Here is a 16,084-nt window from a genome sequence, read left to right on the forward strand (position 1 = left end):
TATTCTAAGGCAAGGCAGTTTCCTTGCAAGGCAAAAAATAGTAACTCAACCTGACTCACCTTTAATAATACAGGGCTATTTCTATGTGATATCTCCATTTCTAAGAAATGCTTCTCATTGTGGAATAGTTCTAGTATTGGGGTTGTCTCTGGGACTAGCTTACACTGACAAAATAACTTCTTCAAGAAGATAGCCAAAACACATTCCTGGGTAAGGTCTAAAAATTCCCTGCATAACTTAGCAAGGTTTGCTTCAGTTGAAAAATTTCCCTGCACTTAATATGTTAATTATCAGCACATATTTGGTAGATTGAGGAAATGGTGTGTAGTTTTATTCTGTATTTGTAAGGAACTATTGTCTCAGTGCCCAACATGGTGAATATACTACAGTGTGGGAAGCTCCAGGACAAGTTCTGGCTCAAAGGGTGGAGAATGTGATGATTTGTGGTTTTGGTATTACCAAGTGTCTGCTGGCAGTAAGTGCAGAAAAATGTTCCTTCACAGAAATGGTAGACCATTCAACCAGGAGAGCCTGAGGCTTGCATTCTGATTTCACTGACTTCCTGATGTACCCCAGTTTGATTGATTGAATGACCTATAAGAAATGAAAGAGAATGTGAATTGTGAGTCTAAAAGAAATTGTCTTTCATCACTGAGAAAAGCATGATTTGAAGAGATTTTTCTCTTGCTACTATTTGGCGTTTGGAAACTCAGGATTTGTTTTGGTTTCTAATTTTGGGGGGGAATAGGGAAGGAGTATTCTTTAATGGACATCAAACTATTCTCCCCTCCATGTCTGGAAATTTAAAACAGTTTTTCTTGTTGATTTGTTTCAACCACATCCAACTCTTCATGATCCCATCTGGAGCTTTCTTGGTAAAGATTTCCTTCTTCAGTTTGTCTTAGATGATATCTAACAATATCTAACTGACGATATTTGACAGAATTCTTAAAAATGATTTTATCTAGAGTAACATAAGAAGCACATGACATGGCTTTCTAAATCATAAATTCATGTTCAGTGCTCAAAGGAGTCTTGGAAACTATCTCTTGTCCAATCACCTCATTTTGCTGATAAGGAACTGGAGCTCAGAGAAACTGTCTCTTGCTCAAGGTCACACAGGTAAAGTTAAAGAAGAGGAGCGGTATTCTAACTTAGTCTTATATCTGTCCTGAAGGCAAAAAGGTAGGGTCTAACACATTGCATACTTTTTCATATTCATAGTCACTGTTTTAGATGTTTTTCTTTATTGATTTTTTTGTTTAAAGAAGGTAAGGCTCTAAGAAGAGAGAGGTTGATGTCCTATCTATACATGTGATTATGATATAAAGAAGAAAGAAATCAGTAAGATATATTTAAAAAACAAAATAAAGGAAAGCTCAGAAAGAAATGTTTGAAACTGTAGCATTATTTAGGTAGATGAATAACTGGTTTAGGGTTGGATTCAAAACTTTAGGAGGGATATAAACAATAAGTTCAAAGTGTCCATGATGGGGCCTTTTATTTTTAATATTTTTATTAATGCTCTTAGCGAAGTAATTGACTAAGTTCACCAAATACACAGCACCAGATTGTGAATTCTCTTTAATGCTTACCAAAGGAATTTTATCTTGTCTTTATGGGCAATAGGAAGATGATGAAAGTTTATGAGCAGAGGAGTAATATGACATCTTTAAGTATTGTGGCATGAAGAAATGGACCTGTTTTGAGGGAGTTGGATAGAGAAAGCCCATTATGAAATTATTGTAACAAAGTACATGTTTGTAATTTGACTGTAGTTAGAATGATTGAAATCAGTAAGATGGAAGTGAGATGTAAGATTTTTTGGTTTTTTTTTTTTTTAAAGACCAAGGTTTTGGACATGGAAACAAGTAAAATGCTGATGCTGCTAGCAAAAATAGTGAAGTCCTTTGACAAGTGGAGGAGTTCTTGACTAAGCAGAATTGTAGCCAATGAGCATCAAGGGATAGAGCCACCATATGGCAGAGTGATATTGTATATTGTTTTTTATTGCTACTTTGTGTTATGTGGACTCTGAAAGTCCCAGAGAAAGCAAATAACTTTATTCATTCAGGGTTTTGTTTTTGTTTTTACTTTGCAAGGGGCTCAACTCAGGGAGTTCTCTCCATATGAGACTGTGTATATTCCTTAGGGATGTAGAAGACCTTATGCAAGAGAAGTAAAGTTGCTTTGACTTTTCATCGACTTTATTATGTTTTGCATTTTCCATCTGGTTAAATAAAGTCTGTGCTGTGTGTAATATATTATTAGCCTAAATGTTTCCATGGGATCTGAGATTCCATTTCTCTTCTTGTGGAGACTGAGACATAAACTAAATTCTGCCATAACCCAGGAAATCCCTTATTTGGAACATGAGCCAGAGGATAATTATTCAGAGCTTCTTAAGATTGAGCCTAGTTCATATAAACCCAGAACTTCATTTCTGAGCCAGGGGTTATATTAGTATTTATGCTCTTATCTCCCCATCCAATGGGAATGATTGTGTATTAACTTCCATTTCCAGTAGAGCATTTTAGACACAGTTGATATTTGTGTGTTAAGTGAATTGGCTTGATATGTATTATTTTAGAAGTTTTTTTTTATTGAGCTAAGCATAAGTTCTCAATATATTGCTTATATTTGAAACAATAATCTTCTAGCACCAGTAATCTTTAAAAACAAACCTATAATCCTTTAAAATTAAAAAAAAATCTAGCAATTTAACTTAAAATACCAGAAAATGCATATAAGCTATGCTTTTGAGCACTAATTTTACCTTAAAATTCCCTGATGACTGCATCAGGGATTCCAAGTAAATTCCAAGAAGAAAACAACTCATATTTTTCATGAACTAAGATAAACAATGAGAAATTATTAGTGTTCCAAATGAGTGATACAATGAAATTATAAAACAAAACAAAACTACCAAATTTTCCTTATGGTTTAAAACATGACCCTCTGTACTTGAGTTAAGTAGCCAAGGAAAAGGAAAGTTGAAGGTTATGATTCATTCTGTTTACAATCTCCAGACTTCTTGTGTGGTATAAAATGTTCTTTCCTAATGAGGGCTTGACCACACTAGGCGCTTCCACCCTTTGCTTTTTAATGGACAATACTGAATGGATACAGGTGCACCTCTTGATTGCAACATTCTGCCTGAATCAAACCCAGCAGAAACTATAGCTTTTCCACCCACTCAAATAGTAGAAATTCCTTGAAATGGTTTTGTGAAGTTTAAGCATCTGTTTTATTTCTAAAGTGTTTGGAATATGATTTTATCATTCCAATTGTGAAGGTTTTTTAATTATATAAAGTTTCCTTCATTATCTAAGAAGTGCTAATCATTCTGACAACTTTGTTCAAAGTAAAAGCAGAATATTTTGGATTTAATGTAATGATTCTCATAATTAATATTGTTTTAGTCGTCATTGAGTCATTAAATTAAAAATGAGAGAGCATTTTTTTCTTTTTTCTTTGGGAAGGATTTATATTTTTCTTATCTAAATGTACTTCGCTAAGACAGTGATAACTTTGTTTCTTCATTCCATGTTTTAGCTTATTCCTTAGCAATTCAAGTGGCCAACTCCAGTCATTTTAATTGATAATATTCTACAATAATGCTGTGGGTAAAGTTAATTAAAAGAATTGTGTATTTTAAATAAAATATTTTTAAGGGGACTTTAGCTTCATGTTCTTAATAAAACTTCCCAGCATTGCTTGTATTTGACTCATGTTGATAGGGGACAGCTAGATGGCATAATAGATAGATAGCACAGATGCTGAGCCTAGAGTCAGGGAGGATTTGAGTTCAAATCCAGCCTCAAATATTTATGAGTTGTGTGATTCTGGGCAAGTCATTTAATCCTGTTTCTTCAGTTCCTCATCTATAAAATGAACTGGAAAAGGAAATAGCAAATGGCTCCAGTATCTTTGCCAAGAAAAACCCAAATTGGATTATGGAGTATAGAGGGCCTGCATTCTGAAAAGGTATACATGATTCAAGGACAGCAGGGTGCTTATAGTTAAGCACCTACTCAATGTGAGATAATTGTTCTCTAACATATACTTAAGGTGATAGTTGCTCAGTTGTTGTAGTGATATTAATTGTACAGAGGTATTTAAGAGAGAGTCTCTCTCAGACACAGACACAGAGAAGACAAGACTCCAGATTCCAAACTCCGGACTCCATCTTTGACCAGCCTTGTGGTGGCCCTCCTGCCTTCATCACTTCTCTACCTAAAGACCAAGGCCCATTCAGAGATTCTCCAGAAAGCTAGCCCAAAATAACAATCACACATACACTACCTTCAGTGGAGAGTCACACATGACTCAACAATGTTATAATATGTTGATATAGTGGTGACAAGATTAAAAAAAAAAGTTGTCTTTTGTTTTTATATTACCTGCCTTTTCCATTTTTTTCTTACCCTCTGCCTCATACTATAGAACAAAAAAAGAGAAAAAAGAGAGAGAAAAAGTAGTATCAGCAAAACTCACCAACACATCAATCTAGTCTCCCATTATTTTCAATGAAGTGAGAGATGCATTTTCACATTCTATCTTTGGAGCCAAGATTTTTTAAAAACAGTATTAGTGGGATTTTTTAGTTTTTTCTTTTCATTATTTTAGTCATTGTTTGGTTATTTCCCTGGTTCTGCTTTCTTTGCTTTGTATCAACTCAAATATATTTCTGTATTAATCAAATTCATTTTTTGTGGCACAGTAATATTCCATTGCACATTGAATTTGCTTAATCATTCATTCCCCAACAAATAAGCATTTACTTTTCTTGCAGTTATTTGCTACTACAAAAAAGCTGTTGTTAATATTTTTAGCATAGTGCACATAGTAGACATTTACAAATACTTATTGGGTTAGTCATATATATGTTGGGCCTTTTTTTTTTTGGTCATTGTCTTCGTTGGTGTATATGATGAACAGATGGATTATATATCATTGATATTTTAGGAATGTAAGACGAACAGATATGGGTATTTTAATTACTTTTCTAGTATTATTTTCAAATTATTTTCTATGATAGCAGGACTAATTTGTATCTCAATCAAAAGTGTCATAGTGTTTCTCTTTTTTACATTGTTCCAGTGTTGACTATCTTTTGTCTTCTTTGATTTTTTAACTCTGTGGGTTACATAGTCTATGGTTCTTGGTAAATAAATGTTTATTGATTGATTTGCAAAGTGTAAGTAGGAAATTCAGAGTTGTTTGGATTTTGCATTTCTTTTATTGTTAGTGAATTTGTCTAATATTTCATAGTTGTTTATAGTTTTCAGAGTTGTATTTTTTGAGATTTCTTTGTTCATATGCTTTGACCACTGACACTAGAAATTTTTGTAGCCCTTAACTAACCATGTAACTGAATAAGTTGTATTACTTGACTTCCTTCTGTGCAATTTGTCTACTATGTGTTCATTTATTCTCTTTTAAGATAAATTGTTTATGGTGTAGAGTAAGGTATTAAATGTCCTTGCAGAGAACTGAACTGTATCATTAATATTTTACAGGTTATGATAGATTGAGTTATTCTGTTGCCTGAAATAACTACTGAAAAAACCTCTAATATTAAATAATCCAATTAGATGGACCAAAAAACCTAAATAATAATGAATATTAAATTCTGACATTATAGGAAAGAGTGAGAAGCAATGTCAACCTACAGCAAAAATTGGCAAGAGAAAGGTTTGTCTTTGGCATACTCAGCCCTCCCTTTTTGGCTCCTTTTCCTCTATTAACAAGCTCTCTTCCCTCTTTTCCCCATCAGGCACTTGGTCTCACCTCATTTGTAAAATAAAGGGGTTGCAATAAGTGGTCCTTGTAGCTGCAGGTCATTTCATAAGAGTCTATGATTCGATAATATATTTGTATTGTCATATTAGTGCCTTGAAATGTTTTCCATTTTAAGAATATTTAATTTGTATAGAAGGAGAAAAGGCCATGTTTAACTCTTGGCTCTGGGCATTTTCTCTGGCTGCTCTTCCACTTTAACCAACCCCCACCTCCTGCTCATACCTGGATTATTCTCCCTTCTCAACTCCTCCTACTAATTTCCCTGGCTTCCTTTTTGTTGTTGTTCAGCTCTTTCAGAGGTATCTGATCCCTTGTAACTAATTTTGGGTGGCAAATATTTGGCATTTTCTTCTCTACCTCATTTTGCAGATGAGGATCTGAGACAAACAGAATTCAGTGAGTTGCCTAGAATCACCAAGCTGGTGTCTCAGGCCAGATTTGAAATAGATAAAATGAGTCTTCCTGACTATGATATGCTGTTTATTGTACCACCTACGTGACTTTCTTCAAAGAGCAATTAAAATCCCTTCATTTCCAGAAAGCCTTTTCCTCTTAATTATTTCTTATTTATCCTTAATCTAGCTTGCTTTGTATATAATTATTGTATATTGTAAGCTCCTTCATGATAGAAACTGTCTTTTGCCTGCTTTTATATCTCTGGTGCTTAGTAGATTTCCTGGTACATAGTAGGTGTTTAATAAATACTTATTGAATGATTGAACACAAAACAATGGGTTACTAGTATAACAGAGTTTCATCTATAAGTTATAAGCTAGAGAGAGATTTTGGACAGTGGCCTATCATTTTCATACATAAAATAAGTAGTGGTGGTAGGTATTTAGGTATATGTATATGTGTATGTGTATGTATATATTTATGTCTCTGTGTATATTTCTGTGATGAGTTTGGCTCTGTTATTACTCCTCTAAACAGAAAGTAAGCTCTGCTGCAAATCTACCTCTCACGAGAGGCCTGTCCTCAGTTGATCAGTTCTAATTATATCACATTTACATCTTTACACAAAAGAAAGTAAACTCTTAAAGGGTAGTAGTTATTTCATTTTTGTGTTTGCCCCTCCAATATCTAACATAATGTCTAGCAGATATAATAGATATTAAGTGTTTTTATGAGAAATAACTATCAGAAGTGTAACGCTGAATCTGGTTTGTGAGACCCTTAACTAGATATAGTAATTTCTTGATTCTGACAGCTAATAAATGGAAAAGTAATAGAGATAGTCTGAAATAGTAAACAATAAAAAATTATTATCTGAAGTACATTTTTATATCTACCTTTTCATGGATTAGAATTTTACAATTTTAGATGTTTGGCATTTACTGCAAGGAATCAGAATCTCATCAATATAGCAATTGTAGTCTTTTTCAATATTGAAAGCAATCCATTTCAGTAGCATCTTTCTGTATAGTCCTTTTCAATGTTCTTCCATATGTCATCTCTGTGTCATCTGGCTCTGCTGGAAGCCATCCTTCTAGACCACTTTATGTTCCATCATCACTGGTGCAGCACACAGGCTGTCTAGCCTTATTGCCTTTTGCTTTTATTACAAGATTCACCTACTTCTCTTTTTCATCAAAGGTTTCTTTGTTGATATCTTATATGCCATGTAGTTCATCATTGGAATTGTATACTATGTGTATAAACCATATATATCTCACCATTGCCTTTTGGTTTAACTCAATATTTCTTAGGAAAATATTGAAATTGGTATGTGCTTACTTGGGAGTTTCCAAAACAAATGTAATCATGAGGCCAGACCTTAGTCCTATCAGTAAATCTTTAAATATATAACAAGTGAATAGAAAAGAAGTATTTCCCAAATGTGTGTTAGGTGGCAATAAGTTACTTTGGATGAAAAATTTGCCATGGATAAACCAGAACATGGACAGTTGATTATAATTCTGTTTGTTTAGGTTTCTTCTCTTTTCACTTTCATATGATAGTCGTCAAGCTATCAACAAGAATTATTAAGTATTTACTATGTGCAATGCCCAAAGGCAATAATGAAAAAAGTGTAATAGCCTTTGTCCTAAAGGCGATTGCATTTTATTAGGAGAGACAACTGTATTGTTGAGAGACAAATTATATGTACACATTATTTGTGAATTATACAGAAAATAAATACAGATTAATAGGAAGAGAGGCATTGAAGGAATCAAGAAAGATCTCATGTAGGGAGTAATGCAGGAAGAGATTTTAAAAGGCAGAGATGAAAAGGAGGACAGCCAGTATAAAAATATAGAGTTTTATATGTGGAGAGCAAGAAAGTTAGTCTGAACTGAACCACAGGTACCTTTGAGGAAGTAATGTGTAATAAGATTAGAAAGATAGGTTAGAAATAACTTGGCCTATATCAGTGCTGAACAGAGAAGTTTATATTTAATACTCCAGGCAGTAGGAGCTACTTGAGTTTTTTGGGGAGGAGAGTAACATGTATAGACTTGTGCTTTAGAAATATTACTTCATCCTCTATGTGGTGGATGAGGAGAAACTTGAGTCAGTGAGACCAGCAAAGTGACTTTTATGATAGTCCAGGTTAGTGTCAAACTCAAATAGAAATAAGGGCCACTAAACTATGCATAAGAATCCCCGCAGGTTGTGTATTGACATCTATATTTTAGTGTTTTTTTTTTTAATTTTGCTTTATATATTTTTTCATTACATTTTAATCTGGTTTGGGTTAGACTCAGGAGTTTTGTGGGCCACATGCAGACCATGCAGCTGCAAGCTGTACATTTGAACCCTATAGTCCAGATGAAGGTATGATGAAAGCTTGAACGTGGGTGGAGGCTATGTGAATAGGGTATGGGGGATGGATGTCAGAGATACAGAAGTAGTAGAAAAAATGGCTAAGATTGTGAACATGAGTAGGTGGAAAGGTAGTGATGTTCTTAATAAAGATAGGAAAGTTTGGGAGAAAGGTGAGTTTTTTGGGGATAATATCATTTTAGACTTGTTGAGTTTAAGATGATACCTATGGTACACCTAGTTTGAAATGTACACCTAGTTTGAAATGTATTATGGAGAGCTGCAGGACTATAGTTCAGAAGAGAGACCAGGCCTGGATATATAGACCTAGGTGTTATCTGAATAGAGATGAAAAATAAATTCATGGAAAGTGATGAGATCATCCAAGTTGTAGAGGACAGAGGAAGCTTCTAAAAGAATTTTGGAAATGGGGGGAATGGGGAATTACACCAAGGTGGTGGCAATGTCAGAGGAGACAAAGAGGTCATATACAAGAGTTGTTACAAAGATAAAACTAACAGGACTTGACAGCAGATTAAATATGAGGATAAAAGAGAGAGAGAAGAGAGAGAGAGTGAACGGTTGAGGATGACTCCTAGTGTATGAGCCTGAGTAACTGGGATGATAGTGATACTCTTGTTAATAATAGGGAAGTTAGGAAGATGGAGGGTTGGTAGGAAAAGATGATGAGTTCAGTTTTGGACATTGGACATTTGGACATTAGTTTTCAGATGTATACAGAAGGTTCACTTTGAGGCAACCAATTGTTAGATGGAAGATCAGGAGAGAAGTTAAAAATACTAGATAGATACATGATTAGTGATAGGATAAGAGGCAAAAGATTTGAGAAAAAAGGATACTGTACAGTTAAACTGGTTTACCAAGGAGCCAAGATGGAGCAGGGAAGGGTGAAGTACAGTATAGCCATTAAAGAAGTGATATTCTGTGAAAGAACTGAGGAGAAGAGGGATTCAAGGTTGTAGTGAGGATGACAAAAAGGGATTGACCTTGCAAGACAGGTAAAATAACAATAAATTATAATAAGATAAAAGAATTTCAGAGTTAAATGAGAATGGAAATGTAAGAGTGATATCAAGATAAAAAGTATGTTCATATCTCTGTATAGCTGAAGTGGGGTAGAGGAATAGGTTATAGAGAAAGAGAAAGTTGAGAAACTGAAAAGTTACAGTGTTTGAGGGAATATCATTATATATATAATATAGGTATTATATATATATATATATATACATATGTACACTTTCTAGGTTCTTGATATTTTTTATGAAGCAAAAATATATATTATGTTTCTTATCCAACAATAACTCCAAATATCAAAATGTTTCAGTTATGCCCAATCAATAATCACTTGTTTCCAGTTCTTTGCTGCCACAGAAAGTACTGCTATAAATATTTTGGTATGTATGGTGCCTTTCTCTTTGATCTCTTTTGAGCATATGCCCAGTAGTGGGATTTCTGAGTCAAAGTGTATAAACTCCTTTTTAAATTTTACTGCCTTATTCCATATTGTCTTTCAGAATATTTGGACCAATACATGTCTCCACAAACAGTGTATGTTATTAGTGTGTCTATATTCCTGTAGTCAGCCTCTCCATATTGACTGTGTTTTTTGTCTTCTTTGGCAATTTGTTAGATGTAAAATGAAATCTCATCATTGTTTTACTTGCATTTCCTTTATTAATGATTCAGATATGCCTTTATTCCAATTCTTTTTTCTAATTAGAATTATCAAAAATTAAAGTAGGCTATGTGGAGAGGGTAATGAATTCCTTCTCACCTGGCTAAAGTTGCTTATGATGTGGATTGTCTAGGAGATTCCTGTTCTGGTATATATGAAATAGATGGCTAAAGAGTTCCAGTCTATCGCTGAAAGGATACCTAATAATCAGGTGATAAGGATTTTTGAAGATATGTTCCACTCTCTATTAGTTGAAAATATTATTTTCACTGAAGCTTTTGATTCCCAGCACAGCTGATAGAGGTGCTGTCACTATTATATTGTTTTATTGAAATAAAAGCCCATTCTTCATTTTGGTTACTTCAAATCTGAAGATAGTTTAGTAACACATAATATTATTTGACCAGCAATTTTTGAAGAAAACTCTTCCTTAGGAAAAAGAGAATTATCCCTCTTTGTTTGTCTTTTTGATATTTTAGGACAAATTTAGAACTAAAGGGCAGATGCTTTAAAATATGCTGACTTTATTTCTGTGTTCAGTATTTCATGTTAGAACCAACAAGAGCTTGTATTAGAGATATTTGACATTCTTAAATAGAGATCTACTCTCATTTTAGGGTTGTCTGTTTTAATAAGTATTACTTATTTGCATAATATTATATAATCTAATTATTATGCATTATGATAATATTTATAATATTATTCACTAAAACTTAAAATTGTATTAAATTTTTAGGGATATTCTGCATATTTTCAATAAGCAAGTCTTGGACAGTTAGAATTGTTAACCCTTCTAAAGCAGGACACTTTAGTTGCAGTATGTTAGTTCTGTATAGAAATGTCTATATGAATATATCTGTTTATATAGATATGTCTATAAAATTAAAATCTAATTTATTACAAAGATTTTAATAATTATTCTAAGCATAAATTTGCAAATTTCCCCTGATAATAAACTTCCCCTATTTAGAAGAGTGTCTACATTTCACCCTTAGATTTGTGTGGAAGCAAAGATTGTTCTTTGCCTGGTTATGTAGCAATAAGAACAAGAATATATTGATTATTTAATGTGGTTGTTGTTTATTCTTCATTTTTGAAGAGATTATGAGATTATGGCTTTACTTGTACATGAATTGGATTTAAGTGAGGCAGAGTTGCATAAAGTTGTTGACCTCATTTTCTTTTCCAGAGTCATTGAAGTTCAGTAGCAAGACAAAAGTCAGGATGAGTGGTAATGGCCTAGGATGCAGTGAAGGACCTTGACATTTTCAATGTCTAACCAAGCTTTCAGTACTGCACAGTACTTACTTTAGCTGCCTTCATATTTGTTGGAACAAATAGTTCTAATTCACCTATCTACTGGGAGACGCCTTCACATGCTTAGAGTAGACAACCTCTAGCTCCCTAGTGGGTGTGAGGCCTGTCAGCTACCCTTAACCTAGTTTAGTCTCTCTGATGAGATAGTTTTATTGGAATGTGGCCACAGTTCATGCTACAGCTTCTTGGAACCTTAAGTGAAAGTTGGGTGACAGATGGAATCAAAAGTGGATGAGTGGTTCTGTATTGGACCCAGTAAGCCAGAGGTGCCAGTCTTCCCATAACATCCCATATACCCCTTGACAGTGATAGCAAAATTTAGAAGGTAAGAAAGTTTGTGGAGAAAGATCATAAGTTCAGTTTTGGTCAGTTTTTCACATATTGAGTGATGATATAATTTTATATTTTTGTGGAGTTTGGTAAATTATATAGCAGCACTTTGCCTTTATTATATATATTAATATATATTATATTATATATATATTATTCATTTAATCATTAATGCTCTGAAATAATGAGGATAAATATTAGTGTCTTCATTTTATGTGTGAAAACTGAAGGCTTGAGAATTTATTTGACTCGTATAAGTCATTTGGCTAGAAGTTGTCAGAATTTATAAATTTATGGAAAAAGGAGGGAAAACACAAGTTCTGCTTTGTGCTGTCCCAGTATATGTCCTGTGAATCACAGAATCACATTTGGTAGCCAAAAATCTAATGTGATCTTGGGCTGGATTAAAAGAAGAATCACTTCCAGGAATAAGGAGGTGATTATCCTTCTGTACTCTGCCAAAATATTCCACATCTGGAGTATTGTGGTCAGTCGTGGCTGTCACAGTTGAATATGGACATTGATAAACTGGATACTATCCACAGGAGAGCAACAGGAATGGTTAAGAGACTTAAAGCCATGTTATTTGAATCAAAGAAGCTAGGAATATTTAGCTTATAAAAAGATATGACTCAAAGAATACATGAAAGTAACTTTAAGTAATTGAAAGATTGTCATGTGGAAGATGGTTTGGACTTATTATATTTGTATGTAGAGGAACAACCAGGAACAATGGATGGAAGTTGCAAACAGGCCAAGTTAAGCTTTACAACAGGAAAACCTTCCTAACAATTACAATTACAATTGGATTGGATTGGATTGCCTTAAGAGATGTTGCACCATTCTCTCATAGCAATGTTCAAACAGACTGGATAAACACATGTTGGCTATGTTATAGTCAAGAACTCTTTTTGTTATTAGTTGAAGAACATGGCCCCTGAGGAGGCCTTTCAACTCTAAAATTCAGTGATCTGTTTTTTGTCTATTATACACTGCATCTAACCCAATGGGACCATGGTATTATACTCCTCTCCATTAATGGGTTCATCTCATTGGAACCAGCCTCCCACTCTCTCTTCCTCACCCCTCGGTACATATATACATATAGTACAGACCAAGTCCAGTCCTAGGGGAATTGAGAGGCATTCTACCTTTTCTCAAATTCTGGCTCTCTATATTCCCATACCAAAGTCCCAGAGAAGATTTATTTAAGTTTAGGTTTTGGCTGATGTAAAGGATCTCCCAAAAGGGAGAAGAAAGATACTCAGCATATAATATAAATTAGGACAGATATATTTCCTAAACACAAAAGAAATATTTTCACCCAAAAAGCTCTCAGAAGGACTGATTGAGAGAGAAAACTTAAGTTAAATTGCAATAATAGTTACTGTTATTCTTTTCATTCTCTTCAAGGACATTGAGACTTAGAAATATTAAAACACAACATTTTGTGGGACTACTCAATAGGGATTTTATATGTCACTTTGCCTCTGCACTGTCCTCCTCAAGATAAGTATTTTCTATCAATCATGATTAAGGAGTTGGCTGATCCATTGCCTGGTGGTTCTCTTCTCCAAGAGCACTAGAATAATTGCCAGGATCTCCTGAAGTGGAGTCTGCATTAATTGAAAATTTAGGATATTCTAGAACTCTTGAATTTATAAGTTTGTCTCTTAACTTGGTCATATCCATGTCAAAATTGATGTTTAGCTGAAGGTTAAAGGAAGTAAAGTCACTCAGGGATGAGGTCACTATTTTTAAAGATCCACTAAGTGAGCTACACTTCCTCTTCAGTAGCCAATAAGAAGTTTGTTGCTTAATATATGCTTAATCACCTGACACCTTCAGCACTGAGTCACCCGAGGTGGCCAGAAGCAGCTAAGGTGCTTCTTTGCTAGAGTACCTAAAAGCTTGAGCTAATTCACATGATTGACTGGAGGCAGGCAGGTTAATTTATGGGCATTTTATTATAGTGCTAACTTAGGCCTCCAAATTTCAAAACAAAGAATTCTTTATTTAAGAAGGAAATTTTACTTTACTGCTGGAATATAACAATACTTTAGTCCTCAGAGCTGCATGAAGATGGGCTTTATATAGGGAGACCCAAAAAAAAAAAGACCTTAGTTTTTCTGTTATGAAATTAAGAAAGTTTTTAAGAACGTGTGTGTGTGTATGTGTGTGTGTGTGTGTTATTAAAAAGGGAAGAAAAAGAAACTGCTCTGTCTGGAGAAATCTAGATTAATGCTGAATCAATGAGCTTTCATCTTATATGATACTTTCAGAGCATAGAACTAAGTATAGTGTCTCTTCTTCTCTCTTTACTTTAGAATTATGAGTCAGAATACATGCATATAACCCTTAAAGCTATCTGGTAAAGATAGAATTGAAGTTGTGGCTTTTTTCCCCTTTGCATGGGAATTTTTGCAGCTTCCCACTGTCATGGACCCTATTAGGTATTTCTTTAAAGGAACTTGACTTTTTTATTGTTGCACAGCTAGATCAAAGCTATGACACATCAAAAATTTGGCTGGTAGGACTAGAGAATGGGTTAGACAACATAAAGTGGTGGAAAGCATACTGTATTATTTATTTCAGGAGACATGGGTCTAGTATCAGATGTGATAAACAGTTCTGACCCTTAATCTCCCTATCTGTAAAATATAATGGAAGGGATATTGGATTAAATAACCTCTTTCAGCGCGATCATTCTATGATCTCTGTGTAATTGAAAGAATTGTACTCATAAGCCACGGGTTAGCAGAGAAAATCAATTTTTCTTTAGAAATAGAGAAACACTACACATTATCATTGTTGATTAACTTTTTATTTCTTTGAAAAATCAACATGAAGATGATACTTGCCTCAAAAACTAGTTTGGTCACATGACTTAAGGGCATAAAAGACTCCAATTAAATTAGAATTTTAATAAATACTGAAAATTAATTCACTGGTCTATTGGTACAGTTTTCTTCTTTGAAATTGTCTCAGGAATCATATCCACATCGTTATATTGAAGACTTTGTTGAATGTGAGGACTGACTAAATGGCCCCAATTATATTTCCCATTTAAGCAGTTCTTAGAAACCTTCTAAGATAGTTTGTGTAAGTATTACTGTCCCCATTTTACAGATGAGTAATAGATTCAGAAAGAGATTGAGAGGTAATGCTGTGTTATTCCTTCCATTTACTGACTTACTAGTCTTAGGGGGAGTTTTTAAATAAGTCAAATTGAAAAATAAGAAGGTATCAGGGAAACTAAAGCTATGCAGTGTCCATACACTGGAAATGCAAGGAAGTATAGTTACAGCAGTAACAAAGAAAGGAGCTTTATTCTTTTGAGAGAACATGTTATTGCAGAGGGTACCTCCAGAATTTTGTAGGTACTATCTTTTGATGACATTTTAAAGAGGATTTTTCATTTTAGAGTTGGATTTGACCTCTGAGAACCTTCTTAACTCTGAGATTTTATGGTTTTCTGATCACTGTCTTGGCAGGGAACAAAAAGGAAAAGAACCAAAAAATTATTGATGTAAAAAGAATTAACTAACAGCTGGAAGATTGCAAAAAGCATTAAACTATGTATAGCAATTTTTTAACTAAGTGGCAGATAACTGTCTTTATGATTTTGATCAACATATTCAAAGGCACATAATTGTAGAATGCAATGAAATAATGAAATAAGGAGAATTTAGACAGAAAAATTTTCTAATAATAGAATTAATATAATGTGGATTTGGCAGTAGTCTCCCAAGGGAATAGTTGAATCTATTGATTAATTTAAATTTGGGCTACAGAGTGGTTGGCATGTGTATTGGTCAAGAGAGGAAGTTAATGACATCAGTTTTTTACATGCTTCATTTCCCTGATTTTACAATTTTGAATAACTTATAAATTTCCTTACCATTAATTAGTGTCCCAGACTTTTTTCTGGTTACTCTGTCTGTTGTCTCTTTTTAAAATCTGGGAGTCATCCTGACATTTGGGAAAACTTCCCAGTTTTGATTAAAGCATCTTCAACTTTCCTTCCAGTGTCTTAGGGTAAAAGCAGTTTCAGAATATAATTTTATTTTCAGTTGCTCTAGATTTTCACTGACTGTGTTATAAGATTGGACTACCTCAAAAAAAACCAAGGTATATACTTGTGGCCTGGCAGTCTGAACAGTTCCAAAT

The 16,084-nt window shown here is 33.9% G+C and overlaps 1 protein-coding gene across 2 annotated transcripts in view; it reads left to right on the forward strand.

Annotated features, from left to right (window-relative positions):
* Positions 1-16,084, forward strand: part of LTBP1 (latent transforming growth factor beta binding protein 1) — a 439,704-nt gene that overhangs the window by 155,409 nt on the left and 268,211 nt on the right. The gene's annotated exons all lie outside the window — the stretch shown is intronic.

Source organism: Antechinus flavipes, chromosome 2 (genome assembly GCF_016432865.1).
Source record: "Antechinus flavipes isolate AdamAnt ecotype Samford, QLD, Australia chromosome 2, AdamAnt_v2, whole genome shotgun sequence".
Lineage (NCBI taxonomy): Eukaryota > Metazoa > Chordata > Mammalia > Dasyuromorphia > Dasyuridae > Antechinus > Antechinus flavipes.